This window comes from Glycine max, chromosome 1, assembly GCF_000004515.6.
Source record: "Glycine max cultivar Williams 82 chromosome 1, Glycine_max_v4.0, whole genome shotgun sequence".
Lineage (NCBI taxonomy): Eukaryota > Viridiplantae > Streptophyta > Magnoliopsida > Fabales > Fabaceae > Glycine > Glycine max.
Window position 1 is genome coordinate 33,413,478 of NC_016088.4, and position 14,598 is coordinate 33,428,075.

Consider the following 14,598-nt stretch of genomic DNA (forward strand, 5'->3'; position numbering starts at 1 on the left):
TATATTTTTTTTTATATCCAGGTGGGTTTCTAAATAAACCAAGCCATATATTTTTCTCTCACACTTTTTTTTTTCGGGGGAGAAAGAAAAATTGGGGGGTTTTTTTCCCCTCCTTTTAAAAAAAAAAAAACAACTTTTGGCAAAAAATTGGGGGGGGTTTGAACCCCTTTTTTCAAATAAATTTTTGGGTTTTGGGCCCCCCGGGAAATTTTTCCCCGGATTTTTTTAAAAAAAACATTTTAAAAAAATATATATAAAAAAATTTTTTTGGGGGGGTTTTTATATATTTATATATATATATATATATATATATATATATATATATATATATATATATATATATATATCCCCCCGGTATTATTATGCACACTGGGGGGGGGGGGGGGAGATACGCGGGTTAGGCTAATTAACGAAGAGAAATCCATAACTGGACAGTTATAGATTAATTCTCAATTAATTAGTCTAAAAATTATCGTTTTGCATGTAACTTAAAATTTAACAAAACCAACCTCTGAATCACGCTCGGGGTTTCATTCTGAGCGTTTTGATATATATATATATATATATATATATATATATATATATATATATATATATATATATATATATATATTGCTCACTTTCGAAAACGGGCCCCGACGGGTGCAGAGAAACGCGAGGGACTGGAACCAGAGAAATGACACGCAAACCGAGGCAGGATTTTAGCATTTCAAAAAGTCAAAATTTTCTCTCCTTGTGGCTGAGTATGATTCACATCAAGAGAAAAAGTGGGCTCCTTTTTGTTCCACTCAAAATGGGACAAGTGGCAAGTGCTTTTAAAAAAAATAAAATAATAGGAAAAGGAAATCACTTTCTCATAAAAGCCACGTTCTCTCTCTTCACTCAGCAAAAAAATTCAGAAGCTTTTCTCCTCACCTTCTCACGTTGCTTTTCTCTTCTTCTTCCTCTCCATTGAAGCCTCCATCAAAGCTCCAAACTTTGCTCACCATTTCTACTCCAAATTGCAAAAGGAAGCCATTTTCGGAGTCGTGAAGCGCACCACTACGTTGTGGGACTTCAAATTTCAGGTCTGGGTGGACTTCTTCTCACATGAATTTCGTGGGTATTGGGTTTTTGGGAGATATGATGGGTAGTTTTACTAAGTTTATGCCTTATGGTAGTTATTTGTGAAGGAATTTGTTGAAAGCATGCTAAACTTGACATGTTTGATGTGAGCCAAATTTACCCATTCTGTTTTAGGGTTTTATAACGATGTTTTGTGATGCTTGTGGGCTGAAATTGTTGGTAGAAAACTGGTAGAGATGATGGGGAGAGTTAACCTAGGGTTAAATGTGAGAATGGTAGTGATGTGAGTGGAAAAGTGTGAGGTTTTGAGGGTTTGAAAAGCTAAATTTGGGGTTAGTGGTAATTGGGGGCTAAAGTGAGTTAATCCTAGTTTAAAATGTCATTTAGGACTTGGGGGAAAGCTTGGGCTGAGCAAATGAGAAAAATGAGTGACAAAGGTGAAAGCAAGAGCCATTTCTAGGGTAAATTGGGTGTTGAGGGGTCAAATTTTGAATCGGTGGAGTTTTCGTCGTAAAACCAGTTGGAGCAAGTTTAAATTAATGTTATAGACTTGTTTGAGATGAGAGTTTACTCCAAAATTACCCCATTCTCATTTTCACTTCTCAAACCTTGAAAATCCACTAAATTGAGGGGTCTCAGGTACCTAGATTTTGAATTGCATTGGTCTGAAGCTTGTCTTTGGTTTGGATACATTTTATATATGATTTAGGACTTGTAGGATCCAATTTGAGGAAAATTGGATGAGGGCAAGAGGGATTTCGAAAATCTGCCCTATTATGCAGAAAATTGTTGTTGAATTGTGCAGTAGAAATTTTTGTTCTTGTGCAGAAAATGCTTGTGCATTGCTGGGTATGGGAAAGGTAGTACATATTAGGTTCTGGACATTTTCTAGCAAATCCCAACGGTCAAAATGTAGACTTATGTACTAGGAACCTCCAGTAAAATTTTCGAGTCGATCCAACGGTTAGCAAATCGAAACGAAGAGAATGTTACTGGGGTATTTGAGTAGGGAAAGTTGTGGTATTGGAATGTGTTTTGGGCAGAGTTTTCTGCCTCTGCCCTGTTTTCTTGGTTTAGGGTAGTTCATGATGTTTGAATATTGAATTGCTTGGATATTGTGGAAGCTTGGAGGGGTTGATGGGGACCCGGTACTGAGAGGAACGAGGATAAGGGATACATGGGGGTACGTGAGCTCAGTTGATGGTGGGCAACTGGGGATGGTGGGTTCATGTTTGATTTGTGGATGTGGGAGAGTTGATTTGCACCATCGCCCGATCGCCACCTAGTACCACATATGACGGGTACCCCATAATCCTACAAGCTTGAAGTGAGAAAGCGTGGAAGAGTCAATCTTCCTACTTTTATTTGTTGACCACAAAGTGGTACCTAGAGATATGTCGCGGGGGTCAGGAGACCTTGGGGACGTCAGGTGGGGTGCTATTGCCCAAAACCAAGCTTGATCAATCCTGACCCAACTCGGGCATAGTCAGTCAGTGAGAACCTGTGACGTACCTAAACAGGCAAGCTCCTGACAGTCAACCAATAAAAGAACAAAGACCACAAAGCAAGGAGGCTTGTGTGGTGGCTGGCCAGCTATGGATCTTGAGTGGTATCTGGAATTTGGCCTCTGGTAATCGATTACCAAGGGTGTGTAATCGATTACAAGGCTTAAAAATGAAGACAGGAAGTTAAGATGGCCTCTGGTAATCGATTACCAAGGGTGTGTAATCGATTACAAGGCTTAAAAATGAAGACAGGAAGTTAAGATGGCCTCTGATAATCGATTACCAAGGGTGTGTAATCGATTACAAGGCTTAAAAATGGAGACAGGAAGTTGAGATGGCCTCTGGTAATCGATTACCAAGGGGTGTAATTGATTACAAGGCTTAGAAATGGAGACAAGATGTTGAGGTGGCCTCTGGGAATCGATTACCAATGTTGTGTAATCGATTACACAAAGTAATAGGGCACTGGTAATCAATTACCAGTTATGTGTAATCAATTACACAGTGTAAATTGCAGGTTTCCATGTTCAGAAGCTGTGTAACTCAAGTTTGGGCACTGGTAATCGATTACATACTGTGGTAATCGATTACCAGAGAAGAAAACCCTTGAGACATACCTTTTAACTTTATGCAGTGGTTATGGGACACATTGTATTGTTACCTATAGTTAGATTTCTTGTGAAAGAGTCTACCCCCTTTCTTTTATTTCTTGTAGATCGCGATGGCAGCACAATTAATTCATGATTGCGTGGAGATGGAGTGCCTAGAGGGAGTTTGGGAGACCCTCGAAGGCAATGAGAGGTGCCAATTCCGTGGCACGATTCGATTCACTGCTACTTCATTGGTACATCCAGAGGAACCCGCACGCACGCTTCAGCGAACTGTGGAGTGGATACTACCTACACCTACTCCATATCGACTAGTGGAGCCAGTCCAAGTGATAGAGGTGTCATCCTCTGAAGAAGACCCTGAGGAGGACCTAGAGGAGTTACCTCCTAAGCCTGCTGTGGATGCTCTTGACTTTCCAGAGGATGATGAGGACCCACTCCCTGATGTGGATTCTCCAGAGGATGTCATGTCAGCATCTGAGGTAGACTTTACGGAGGAAAGCGGCCCTGGAGGGACGACGAATAGTGGAGACTCTTCATCATAGTAGACAGCTCCTTAGATTAGGTTTACATACTTTTGTGGGTGGGTGTATCTAGTTTGGACTACTAGGTTTACTCTTTTGATTTTTGGGGTGGGTAGACCTATTGTATAGAAATTTTGATGATTGTAGATATGTGGCTGAAGCCACCACAGTTGATACCTTTGCTCTGGATGTCACTATGTATTTTGCAAACTCCCATATTTTGGACAGTTTTAGATGATGAATGTAATTATGTTTAATCTTGTTATTTGAAGAGAAAGTGTTAACAAATTTTATTGAAAAGGGTTCATCGACCGCATTTTATTATTTTTCACGTGACGACCTAAAATAATGGCTGACATATTTTTCTTTTTGAAAGAGTAAAATAGTTTAGAGGTTATGAGTGATCAGAAAGAAATGACTCCGAATAGAGTTGTGAACTGGCCATTCAGGACTCTATAGTGATAATTTTCCTTCTAAACTTAATTACTGTGAAAAAGAGAGAGAAACGAAAAAAAAAATTCCCATGGTTTTTGCTATTTAATTTATTACTATTAAACCAGTCATTATTTAGGGACGCCACAGCTTCAGTAGGGGTCATGTCTCCAATGACTCCACCACTGGCAGCATCTATCATACTTCTCTCCATGTTACTGAGTCCTTCATAAAAATATTGGAGGAGAAGCTGCTCAGAAATTTGGTGGTGAGGGCAACTGGCACATAGTTTCTTAAATCTCTCCTAGTATTCATATAAGCTCTCTCCACTGAGTTGTCGAATGCCTGAAATATCCTTTCTGATGGTCGTGGTCCTGGAAGCAGGGAAAAAAATTTCTAAGAATACTCTCTTGAGGTCATCCCAGCTCGTGATGGACCATGGAGCAAGGTAATAAAGCCAGTCCTTCGCCACTCCCTCTAAAGAATGAGGAAAGGCCTTCAGAAATATGTGATCCTCCTGAACATCTGGGGGTTTCATGGTGGAGCAGACAATATGGAATTCTTTCATATGTTTGTACGGGTCTTCACCTGCAAGACCATGAAACTTTGGAAGCAAATGGATCAGTCCAGTTTTAAGAACATATGGGACATCCTCATCAGGGTATTGGATGCACAAGCTTTCATAGGTGAAATCAGGTGCAACCATTTCCCTTAGAGTTCTCTCACGGGGTGGAGGTTGTGTCATGTTCTCAGAATGTTCAAAACTATAATGCTCAAAATCACCAATAACAGAATGCTTAGGATGCTCAAAAAGTACTAAATGATGTCTAACTAATCTATGAAATGTCCTATCTATCTCAAGTAACAATGCAGGTTTGAACTATAGCTACCATTAAATGATATCCAAATGACTTAAAATTTTGTGAGCAACCTTATAAAATGATGAGAAGATAGCACAAAAAATTTCAGACGAAAATTCAAAGTTTAACTATAGAAGCTAAAAATGATAAGTTACGAAAAAATAAGAGACTAATACTTGGAAAATAAAAAACTTTTGACAGAATCACAATTTTTGGAAGAAGGAGACCTCAGCCGGCCTATGGCATGGGAAATTTTTTTCTACCCCAAATACATATATAATAATTGCGATTCTGATAACTGGAGCAAAAGTTATGGCCGTTTGAAGTTTTGACAAAAATCAAAATTTGCTACTTTTTTTAAACTTTCAAATCTAACAAAACTAAAGGCTCTAGCTATTTTTCCCACAAAATATGGATTAGAAGAAGTTACCACAAAAATATTCAGCCAAAAATAACAACTCTAGCTACTAAAACAAAAAATCCCAAATAATTCAGCAAGGGTGATCGCTAAAATCTGTCGCTACATGATTTCCACTACTACTCTATTTTGCCGCAAGCAAAAGTGGTCGCTAAATCGGTTGCAAAACACTATTCACAGCAAACACCCAAAATTGAAACAGGGGAAGCGCTGAACAGAAAAACTAAAACAGAACATACACTAAACAAAATAACAAGGTACTAAACAACACTAACACAATACTAACACAACACGAAAGAATTAAACACTAACACGACACTAGCTATTATGAACCTTTGGACACTGCTCCCCGGCAACGGTGCCAAATTTGATCGAGGTCATACCCGAATCAAAGAAACATTAAAATGCAGTAACTAGGAAGTGATCCTAGGTCATCTCCCAACGAGCAATGATCAACCAAACGTTCATAACAGATAGTAGGAAAATAGTAACGAATTGGGGAGGGTTTGTTTTTTTTTTTGTAAATTAAAAAGCGAGTAAAATTGAATTAGAAAATATCAGAATTAAAACATGTTGCTTCCCCTTGATTCACAAGCAAGTCTCTTATCCTAGGTTACGAGAGTTTATCCTTTATCAGTTCAACCACTTAATCCAACCCTAAATTAAATTACTAAGCGAAATTTAACATAAGGCATTCATTATGTGATTAAGAACCACATACACCAATTAATCATAAACGATCATTAAGCATGAACGTAATTAAATGCAGAGACAATTAATTAAGCATTAAGCATGCATGAATTAATAGCAACAAATTCAGAGTAATTAGTGAAGAGGAAAAACTGAACAGAATTTAACAGTAATAATAGAACCTCAAAAAGAACTGTGTTTGATCCTCAGGAGAAAGCAACGCTGGAGACTTAACCTTCCATTAATCAATAGAGAACGAAATTATAGATTGAAGAACGGAATTTTATCGCTAAAACGAAAAGTCAAAACTGGAATTGCAAAACGAAAAAGTGTCTAAGAAAAGCCTAAAACTAAAAAACGAAAACAGGAGAGAGAGAGAGAGAAGAGGGAGAGAGGAGAGGAGAGAGGGAGCCTAAACTAGAACCTTGGTGCTGTTATATATTTTTTCCAGCCCCAAAGGTTACAAATCTGTTTTAAATCCAAGCCCATAAATAAAATAAAATCAAATCTAGATAAGATCTAGATGAAATAATATCTAGATGAGATCAAATCTAAATAATATCTAGATACGATAAAGTCTAGATATGATAAAATTTTGTAGAATAAAATAGTCTGCCCTCTTCAAGTCCAAGCCCAATTCTGGATTCAAGTCCAATGCTTCATTAATTTCTGAAATTAGATTAAAAACATCAAATTAGCTGAATGGGCCCAAATAATAAAATTGCCTAATTAATTTGACAATTAAGACTAATCAGTACTTAAAATGGTGCAAAAAGGGTTAAGAAATAGGAGAAAATAATGGCACATCAGAGACATCTAACAATAGCTTTCAAAATTTCCCCATGTGTGGTATCGCTTGTCAATGTTAGGATTCACAAGCGATTCTCCTCAAATTTCAGCCCGCCCGCATCAATTAGACTTTGCACCTTACGCTTCGAGGTCATACAGTGCTCAATGGAATGTCCCGGAACTCCCCCATGATATGCACATGTTGCGATCGAGTCGTATCCTCGGAAAAATGGAGGTTGAGGAATCCTAGCAGGGGTTATGGCTACTATTGCATTATGAAGTAGATATGGGAGCAAGTTAGCATATGACACCGGAATTTAGGGTGAATCATACAGGTTTTTTGCTACAAAATTCCTTTTTGGTTTGCGCTATAGGTGGTGTTTGGGCATTGGGCGTGTGGTAAGCAGGCAGGCCTTGTGGCTGATTTGGGGATGGCTTTTGTGGATGATTGGGTGAGAGGGATTGTTATTGGCTGAGTAATGACATTGTTGGGCTGATGGGAAATTTGACCATGTAGGAATGGCAATCATAGCAAGGATTTCTTTCTCATTCTCATCCTCTTTATTTGCCCCAATTTTCGCTTTCATCAAAGTAGGATGATCATATTTGCCTTTTTCCAGACCCACCTTGATCCTTTCACTGGCGCAGACCAAATCTGCAATGCTTGAAGGTGTGTAACCCACCATTTTTCCATAGTAAAACACCGGTAATGTGTCTACTATCACGGTTATCATCTCCCTTTCCATCATTGGGGGTGCCACCTGGGCTGCCAGGTCTCTCCACCTTTGGGCATATTCTTTGAAAGATTCGTGCCCCTTTTTGCACATGTTCTGTAGTTGCATCCTATCTGGAGCCATATCAGTATTGTACTAATACTGCCTAACAAAGGCAACCATTTGGTCCTTCCAAGAATGGACTCGGGAAGGTTCCAAGTTAGTGTACCAGGTAACAGCTACCCTAGTAAGACTTTCTTGGAAGAAACGTATCAGCAGTTCCTCATCTTTTGCGTATGCCCCCGTCTTCCGACAATACATCTTTAGATGGTTCTTGGGGCAAGTAGTCCCCTTGTACTTGTCAAAGTCCGGCACCTTGAACTTAGGAGGGGTGATGATATCAGGTACTAGGAACAACTCTTCTAGGTTAGCAAAGGCATAATCTTCGCTTCCTTCAACGACCTTTCGCCTTTCCTCTATCCGATCCAACTTTCCATTTTCAGCAATAGCAGGAAGGGCTCTTCCCACTGCAAAATGCAAGGGTTATGGTTGTGGGTGAAAATGAGGGCCTTCCGAAGTGTTTGCAAGGGTATACCACGAACTGCTTGCCCTTTAGTGGCACATCCGAGGCAAGGCTCAAAGTTGGCTAGATTGTGGTAGGGTATTTCATATGTCTCCCCTATGGGTTGAGAGATATGTGCATGACGAGGTTATCGGCTCTCAATGAGTATGGGAGAGGGAGTTATTGACATACTCACCGAAAGTGTACGCTATATTGGGTGGTGTATAGTTGGGAGGCAAGCCATATGGTTCGAAGGCGTGCTTATTTTGAATTTGCACACAATGAGGGCCGCCCATACTTGCCAACTCTTTGCCTCTCACATCCAAGGTTGGATGACTTATTTGATTGAGGCCAGATGGGTGAGTTAGGTCCACCTCAGCAATGGTGCTGGTAGCGGCTATTGTAGCCGCATTGACCTCCATTATCTCCTTTATACTCATCATGGCCTCCATCATTGTGGCCATTTGCTCTTTCAAGGCCTTCGTGTCGGCTTTCATCTGCTCTTGCACCTCCTCTACTTCACCCATTACTCTAGCTCTAGCACGGGTTCGGTAAGGGTGTTGTAAAGCGTGTTCTTTCCTTTTGATAACAATGATTAAAATTTGGTTTTTAGGGAAAGAATTCAATGAGCAATGCAACCAATGAAGAGCATGGATGTATGCGAATGATGCACAGTTGAAGTATTGCAAATTTTTACGCAGGACATGGGATTGAATCAATTTAGATTTTCAACATGGTCCACGACATCTTTGTCAAGGTGAAACTGGAAGTAACAAGGGCATCAACAATCCTAAATGTGTCTGGTAGTAAACAAAGTAGCGATGTAACTCGATTCATCTTTTGCCCAATTTTTTGCAAGGGGGTTACTTCCATACTTCAACATGACTTGATGAACCTTTTCATAAAAGCATGAGCTTGGTTCAACCCCATAACCTAAGGAAGGGCAACTTTTGATTGCCAATACTTCGACAACATTTCATAGAGATGAAAGACTCGGGAATACGTATGCTATGCATGGAAAATGTAATTATGAGATTGAGATGCCCGAAGAAACATCATTTCCTAGTTAACCACGCATTAGGTACCATGTTCAATCATTTTGTTTTTAAGTGAAATGGGTTTATGATCCCAACATGGTTGGCTCATGGTACGGAACATATGCAAATAAGAATGCAGCGAGAATTTTCATGCTTCCTTTTTTTGTTTTTGTTTTGCAGAGGAAAACGCAAGGATCATGCATGAGTAAACATGAAAATAAAAGGTATGTAAAAAGCATGTTAGATGCAGATGCATGGTGATGAAATGACTTATGCAAAATGCAATGCATGAAATGATAAGTCACAAATGTAGGAACGATACGTCCATTACAATGCCATGAAGAGATGCTTATGCAATGCAAGATATGAATGCATTTACGGACACGAGAGCCCTGAAAATCATCTCTTCTTACTTGCGCACTTGGGGGCGCAATGCCCCATGTGTGCAGTTAAGAAGGTGATAGGACCTTCTGGCTTCTCGTGACAAATGAGAGGACCAAAATACAATGCAAGCGCGGTGACGCGACATAGATGCGCAAAAGCACAACACGGGGATGTACACAGTAGGGCAATACCCACAAATAATCATACAACAAAGGTGTACATGACATTTAAGTTATATGCATGGCAGTATGTAAAAGGCACGCAGCGTGTTCGCTTCGTGCCCTTATTTTAGGGACCTAAATGGGAGGAACTAAAAGGCTTTTAGTGATAATTCCCAAGGCGGTCATATCTCTCTTGATGGTTTCTAGAGGTATCATCCCCTCCAAAAAACATATTGCGATAGTAGGGACTACCAACAACAATATGTTATCAAAGAGAAAAACTCTAGATGAGGGTTCACTATTATCAAGCAAGTCGGAAACACCCAACATGACCACAGATTCACCTCCACTCCTTATGTTCCCATAGACCCGGGTATAAGGCCCCCTTTTCAACTCACCGTGTGTACAAATAGTGTTGGTGTTTGTGTGCATCAAATGAATAAATATCTATCTCATGCATACATTTCAAAAACACACTAAAAGCATCAAAGAGTTATATACCGGAACATAAGAGAAATAAAAGGAATCCGACAAAAGAGGAAGTCATGATATTGCACGAGATTAGAAGGCCTAACTCTCTAAAAATAGTCGCCAGTGGAGTCGCCAACTGTTGTAACCTACCCTTCGACGGGAGGGCGACGCGGGGCTCACAGGTGCGTCTTCCAAGGGAGGAAGGCACGCGGAGTCGCCATCAACATTTATTTGAGGAAAACATCGAAAACACCGGAAAGGTGTGGTCTACGAACTTTAATTGTGAAAGTTTCAGGAGTTGTTTTTACGCACATGGAAGGTATTAGCACCTCATGCGTCCATCACAAGGGACGATAGCCTTTAATCAAGTGTGCAAATATGACTTCAAAATGTTTTATTTTCCCTTTTTTTATGTCTTTTTGTGTTTTTATGCATTTTATGTTTTTAATTTTGGTGTGCTCAACAAGGGTGTTTCCATCACTCCTACGTATCCTCAATTGCGATGAGGAAATCAGACCTACGTAGTTCTTTGAGAACTAAACATTGGTTAAGTTGTTTTGATATTTTTCCACAAGATCGATTTTAACCGCACAAAAGTCATTTAAGGCGTTGGACCATTAAACGATCTTTTGATTCTTTTGAAAGGAGAGAAACGTTAAGGTGTTGGACCACTAACGATCTCTTGTTTTTGAAAGGAGAGAAACGTTAAGGCGTTGGATCATTAACAATCTCTTGGGGTGGTCGACAAAAGCGGGGCTTTTGCTCCTACGTATCCTCAATTGCGATGAGGAAATCAGACCTACGTAGTTCTTGCAAAAACAGTAAAGTTGCATGTTGATTTTATGCTTTTGAACGGTCCATGTTAACCGATAAAAGCAAAGAGGACTGTTTAAGGCGTTGGACCTTAAAACAGTTTTTAGTGATTTTTGCGGACAAAGCTTGATTTGTGAGTTGATTTTAGCTTTAGTTTCACTTTGGTTATTAGTCAATTCATTCAAGGAAACTTCTAAAGAAAAATGTTCGATTGATTTTTTTGATTATTTTATTCAAAGATATTTTGATTATTTTATCGATATTTTTGTTATTTTATTATCATTTTGCCTTTTTTTGGTTTAACCGTGATTACAGTGTGAACGATCGATTAGATTTTGCTTTAATAGTGATTAAATGAGATTACAACGCAAATGATCGATTGAAATTCATTTTATCATTTATTAGGCGAGATAACGGCTTAAACGATTTGTTAAAGCTCGTTAAAAACGATAGAAAAGAAAATCGAAAGTGAACAAAATAAAGATGAAAGCAAACAAAACAAGAAATGAATTGAAAGTCTCGGATTCGAACACTTACCGGTTGAAGAACGAAGAACGGTGAAGAATGAAGGAAAATCTTCATAGATTTGCTCATAGAAACATCTCGGAAGTGTTACGAAAGCACTTTGACTCGATTTTTCTTCACAGAAACGTTTTTTTACCCAAAATAGCCGAAATGCATAGCCTAGGGGTCATGAACATTTTGAAATAGCTCCCCCTCCCCTATTTATAGGAAAAAAGGGAGCTGCTTGCTGCCAAGAGACTTCTCGAGAAAGATTTCTAAGCGCACCCCAATTACTAAGTTTACCCCCCTTTACGTACTTTACAGAAAAGTTACGAAAGTCTGACGGAAGTGTTTTGGATTTGATTTTCATCTTTTTTTTCTCTTCTCTTTCACCAATGTTAAGTGAAATATGATTATCCAAGGTTTTCAGAATTTTTACAGAACCATTATGGAAGCCACATAAACCATTTTTCAACAACGTGGAGGAGCTTGTCGCCCAGTTGCTTCCTCCTTGAGCAACCCAACTTCCAAAATGGCCTAGATTTGAATTGCTATTTACACCCCTATCTTGATAAGTTCACCCCTGTTTTTGTGTTTTTGGCTGTTTTATTTCCAAAATCTCACGAAACGTTATGGATTCCACCGCGATGAGTGTTAAGCCTTCCGAAGCAATCAACAATGGTCCTCGAATGAAATTAGGGTATGACACTCACTAACTCAGTGAATGGTGCTACAAGTATAGAAAAATATGGGACAAAGCTTTTGTAAAAGTTTGTTAAGTCATAGAAGCCCCAAATTTTCCTTATACTTGGTGGAGTGAGCCACTCAGGAATGACCTTTATTCTCTTTAGGGTTCATGTGAACCTCTTGATCACCATTTAAAAAATTAAGGAAAGTAATGCAATAAAACGTACCTTTTTTATATTTTCATGTTGATTACTCCTACCAAAAAGTATGACAAACCTAAGGTGTCCCATATGAGACCGTAGGTTTGTATTGAAACAAAAAATAAGAACAAACCTACCTAATGAGTCCTTATGTACACGAATCATGAAGATGTTGGGTGCATGAGTGATCTTACAAAAGAGGGTTGCAACACTCAACACATTCATCATATCACTTATTTTAGGGATTTGGTGCCTAATAATACCTATTTTGGGCACCAACAAAGCACAATGATTTAAGCTCTTACGAACTAAACCCTCATCCAAAAACTCCTTTACTTGAGGAATAACCTCAAGCCCAAGAGGTGTGGCAATGCTAACAAGTGTCTTTTTACAAAGGAGAAAATATGGAGGTTATCTAAGAGGGGAAGTTTCTTTAATGTTTGTCTTTATTGTAAAATGACTTTCCTTCTTAGCTAACCTCTTGGAGGAGACACTTACCTCCTTACACTCCTCTTTAACCATTAATGGTGTTCATTCTTCTTGGGGGTAGATTTTTTCACTAGACTCTTTCCCTTTTGCTTCTTCACTTTTACTAGAGGAAGGTGAAGTAGTAGCCTCATCTTGGCTACTATAAATGTCTTAGCCCCTCATAATCATGGTTTTCTTGGTGGGGCATTGAGAAGTAATGTGTCCTCTTCCAATACATTTAAAGTACTTAATAGAGCTAGTCTTCTCTTGCATACTAGCCTTAGGGGGTTGCTTTTCTATTATCTTCCCCTTATCATCTTTGGACTTAGACGGTGCTGCCCATAAGATGCCTAGACCTTGGTCTTTCTTTGGATAAGAGTGAGAGCCATAAGATTTTAAAGAAGACTTTCTTTTAAGTTTTTGCTCTACCCTTATTTCCCAATCTAAGTAAGTCTCTACATTGTCCTTCCCATGGAAGTATGGGAGGTTAATGTTATACTCTTAGGGTTCATTTTCTTTCTTGTTGGGGGTTTGAAAAAAAGGTAAAAGCTAGGGTTCCAAAAGAACTCAAGATGAGCATGATAAGCAAGAAGAAAGTATTATGCAATAACAAGATAAGCTAGGTGTGACTAGTAAAGAAAATAAGCTATGAAAGTAAGCAACAAATTAAAGTGAAAGAAATGTAAACTAGGCGATTCCTAACAGTGTTTGGATGACCTCATTTAAGGTTCCTAACAAAACACTCACTATCATAAGAAAAAATGCCTAAAATTATCACATACAAATGGAAGTAGGGTGACCTATTGGAGGCTCCCAACTTACTTCCAATGAAAGGCCTTTGTGTTACAAAATTTGAAAGCAATGAAGGTAAGTAAATTGTCAATTACAAAATTACAAAAAGGTCCTCAATTTTGGTGGTTGTTCGCCCTTTGGTGATTCACTAAATTTGGAGTGCTTCTTAGTCCAATAGCTCTTAAGGTGGTTGGCCCCTTGCTTCTTGACTCAAATTCTTCAAGGGATGACACCAATCCTCATTTCCAATTCCCTATATGGCAACTCACAAACAAGGAAACAAAGAGACAACCAATAACCAAAGACCAAAAAAATTAAATGAAAGCTAAACCAATAGAGTTTTAACAAGAAAACATTTCAAGGATTATTCAACAACTAAAGCAACGAAAAGCATATAAAAGCAAGCTAGGACTCAAAGAGAAACCTAGAATGGCTCTAGAATAGAGTAGAAAAACTATAAAAAAAAGACTCTAGAAACCTCTAGTTTTGGCACTTGTTTTTACATTAATTTTCAATTGAAATATTGGAACTAAGATTGGTATAAAATAGGCACCAATTATAGAACAAATTTTGAGCCAAAACAACAAGTACACTTCCTTTTCACTTTTTTTTTCTTAGACACTGATTTTTCTGCTAACCTGTGTGATTTTTAGTATTTTTTATTTTTATCCAAATCACTTCTGTATTTTTTATTATTTTGGTCCAAATGTCTAGAAAATTCAGTAAAACTTTCAGCTCAAAATTCATAGTGACCGGTTCCCAATAATTATTACAAGTACGTATGTTCAAGCTGCCAGCACCAGCGATTTCAACCTAGAAATCAAGAGTAGTGTTTATGTTGCTTATACTCAAATGTCTTGAATAACAAAATTCAAGAGAGCTTAAGAATTATTTCGATTCACGAATCCAGACACA

At 38.6% G+C, this 14,598-nt stretch overlaps 1 non-coding gene across 1 annotated transcript; it reads left to right on the forward strand.

Moving 5' to 3' along the window:
* The first annotated feature begins 4,394 nt into the window (after window positions 1-4,394).
* LOC112997836 (small nucleolar RNA R71) lies at window positions 4,395-4,501 on the forward strand. The gene has a single exon (XR_003262906.1). It is a non-coding gene; the product is annotated as a small nucleolar RNA R71 (small nucleolar RNA).
* The last annotated feature ends 10,097 nt before the right edge of the window (window positions 4,502-14,598 follow it).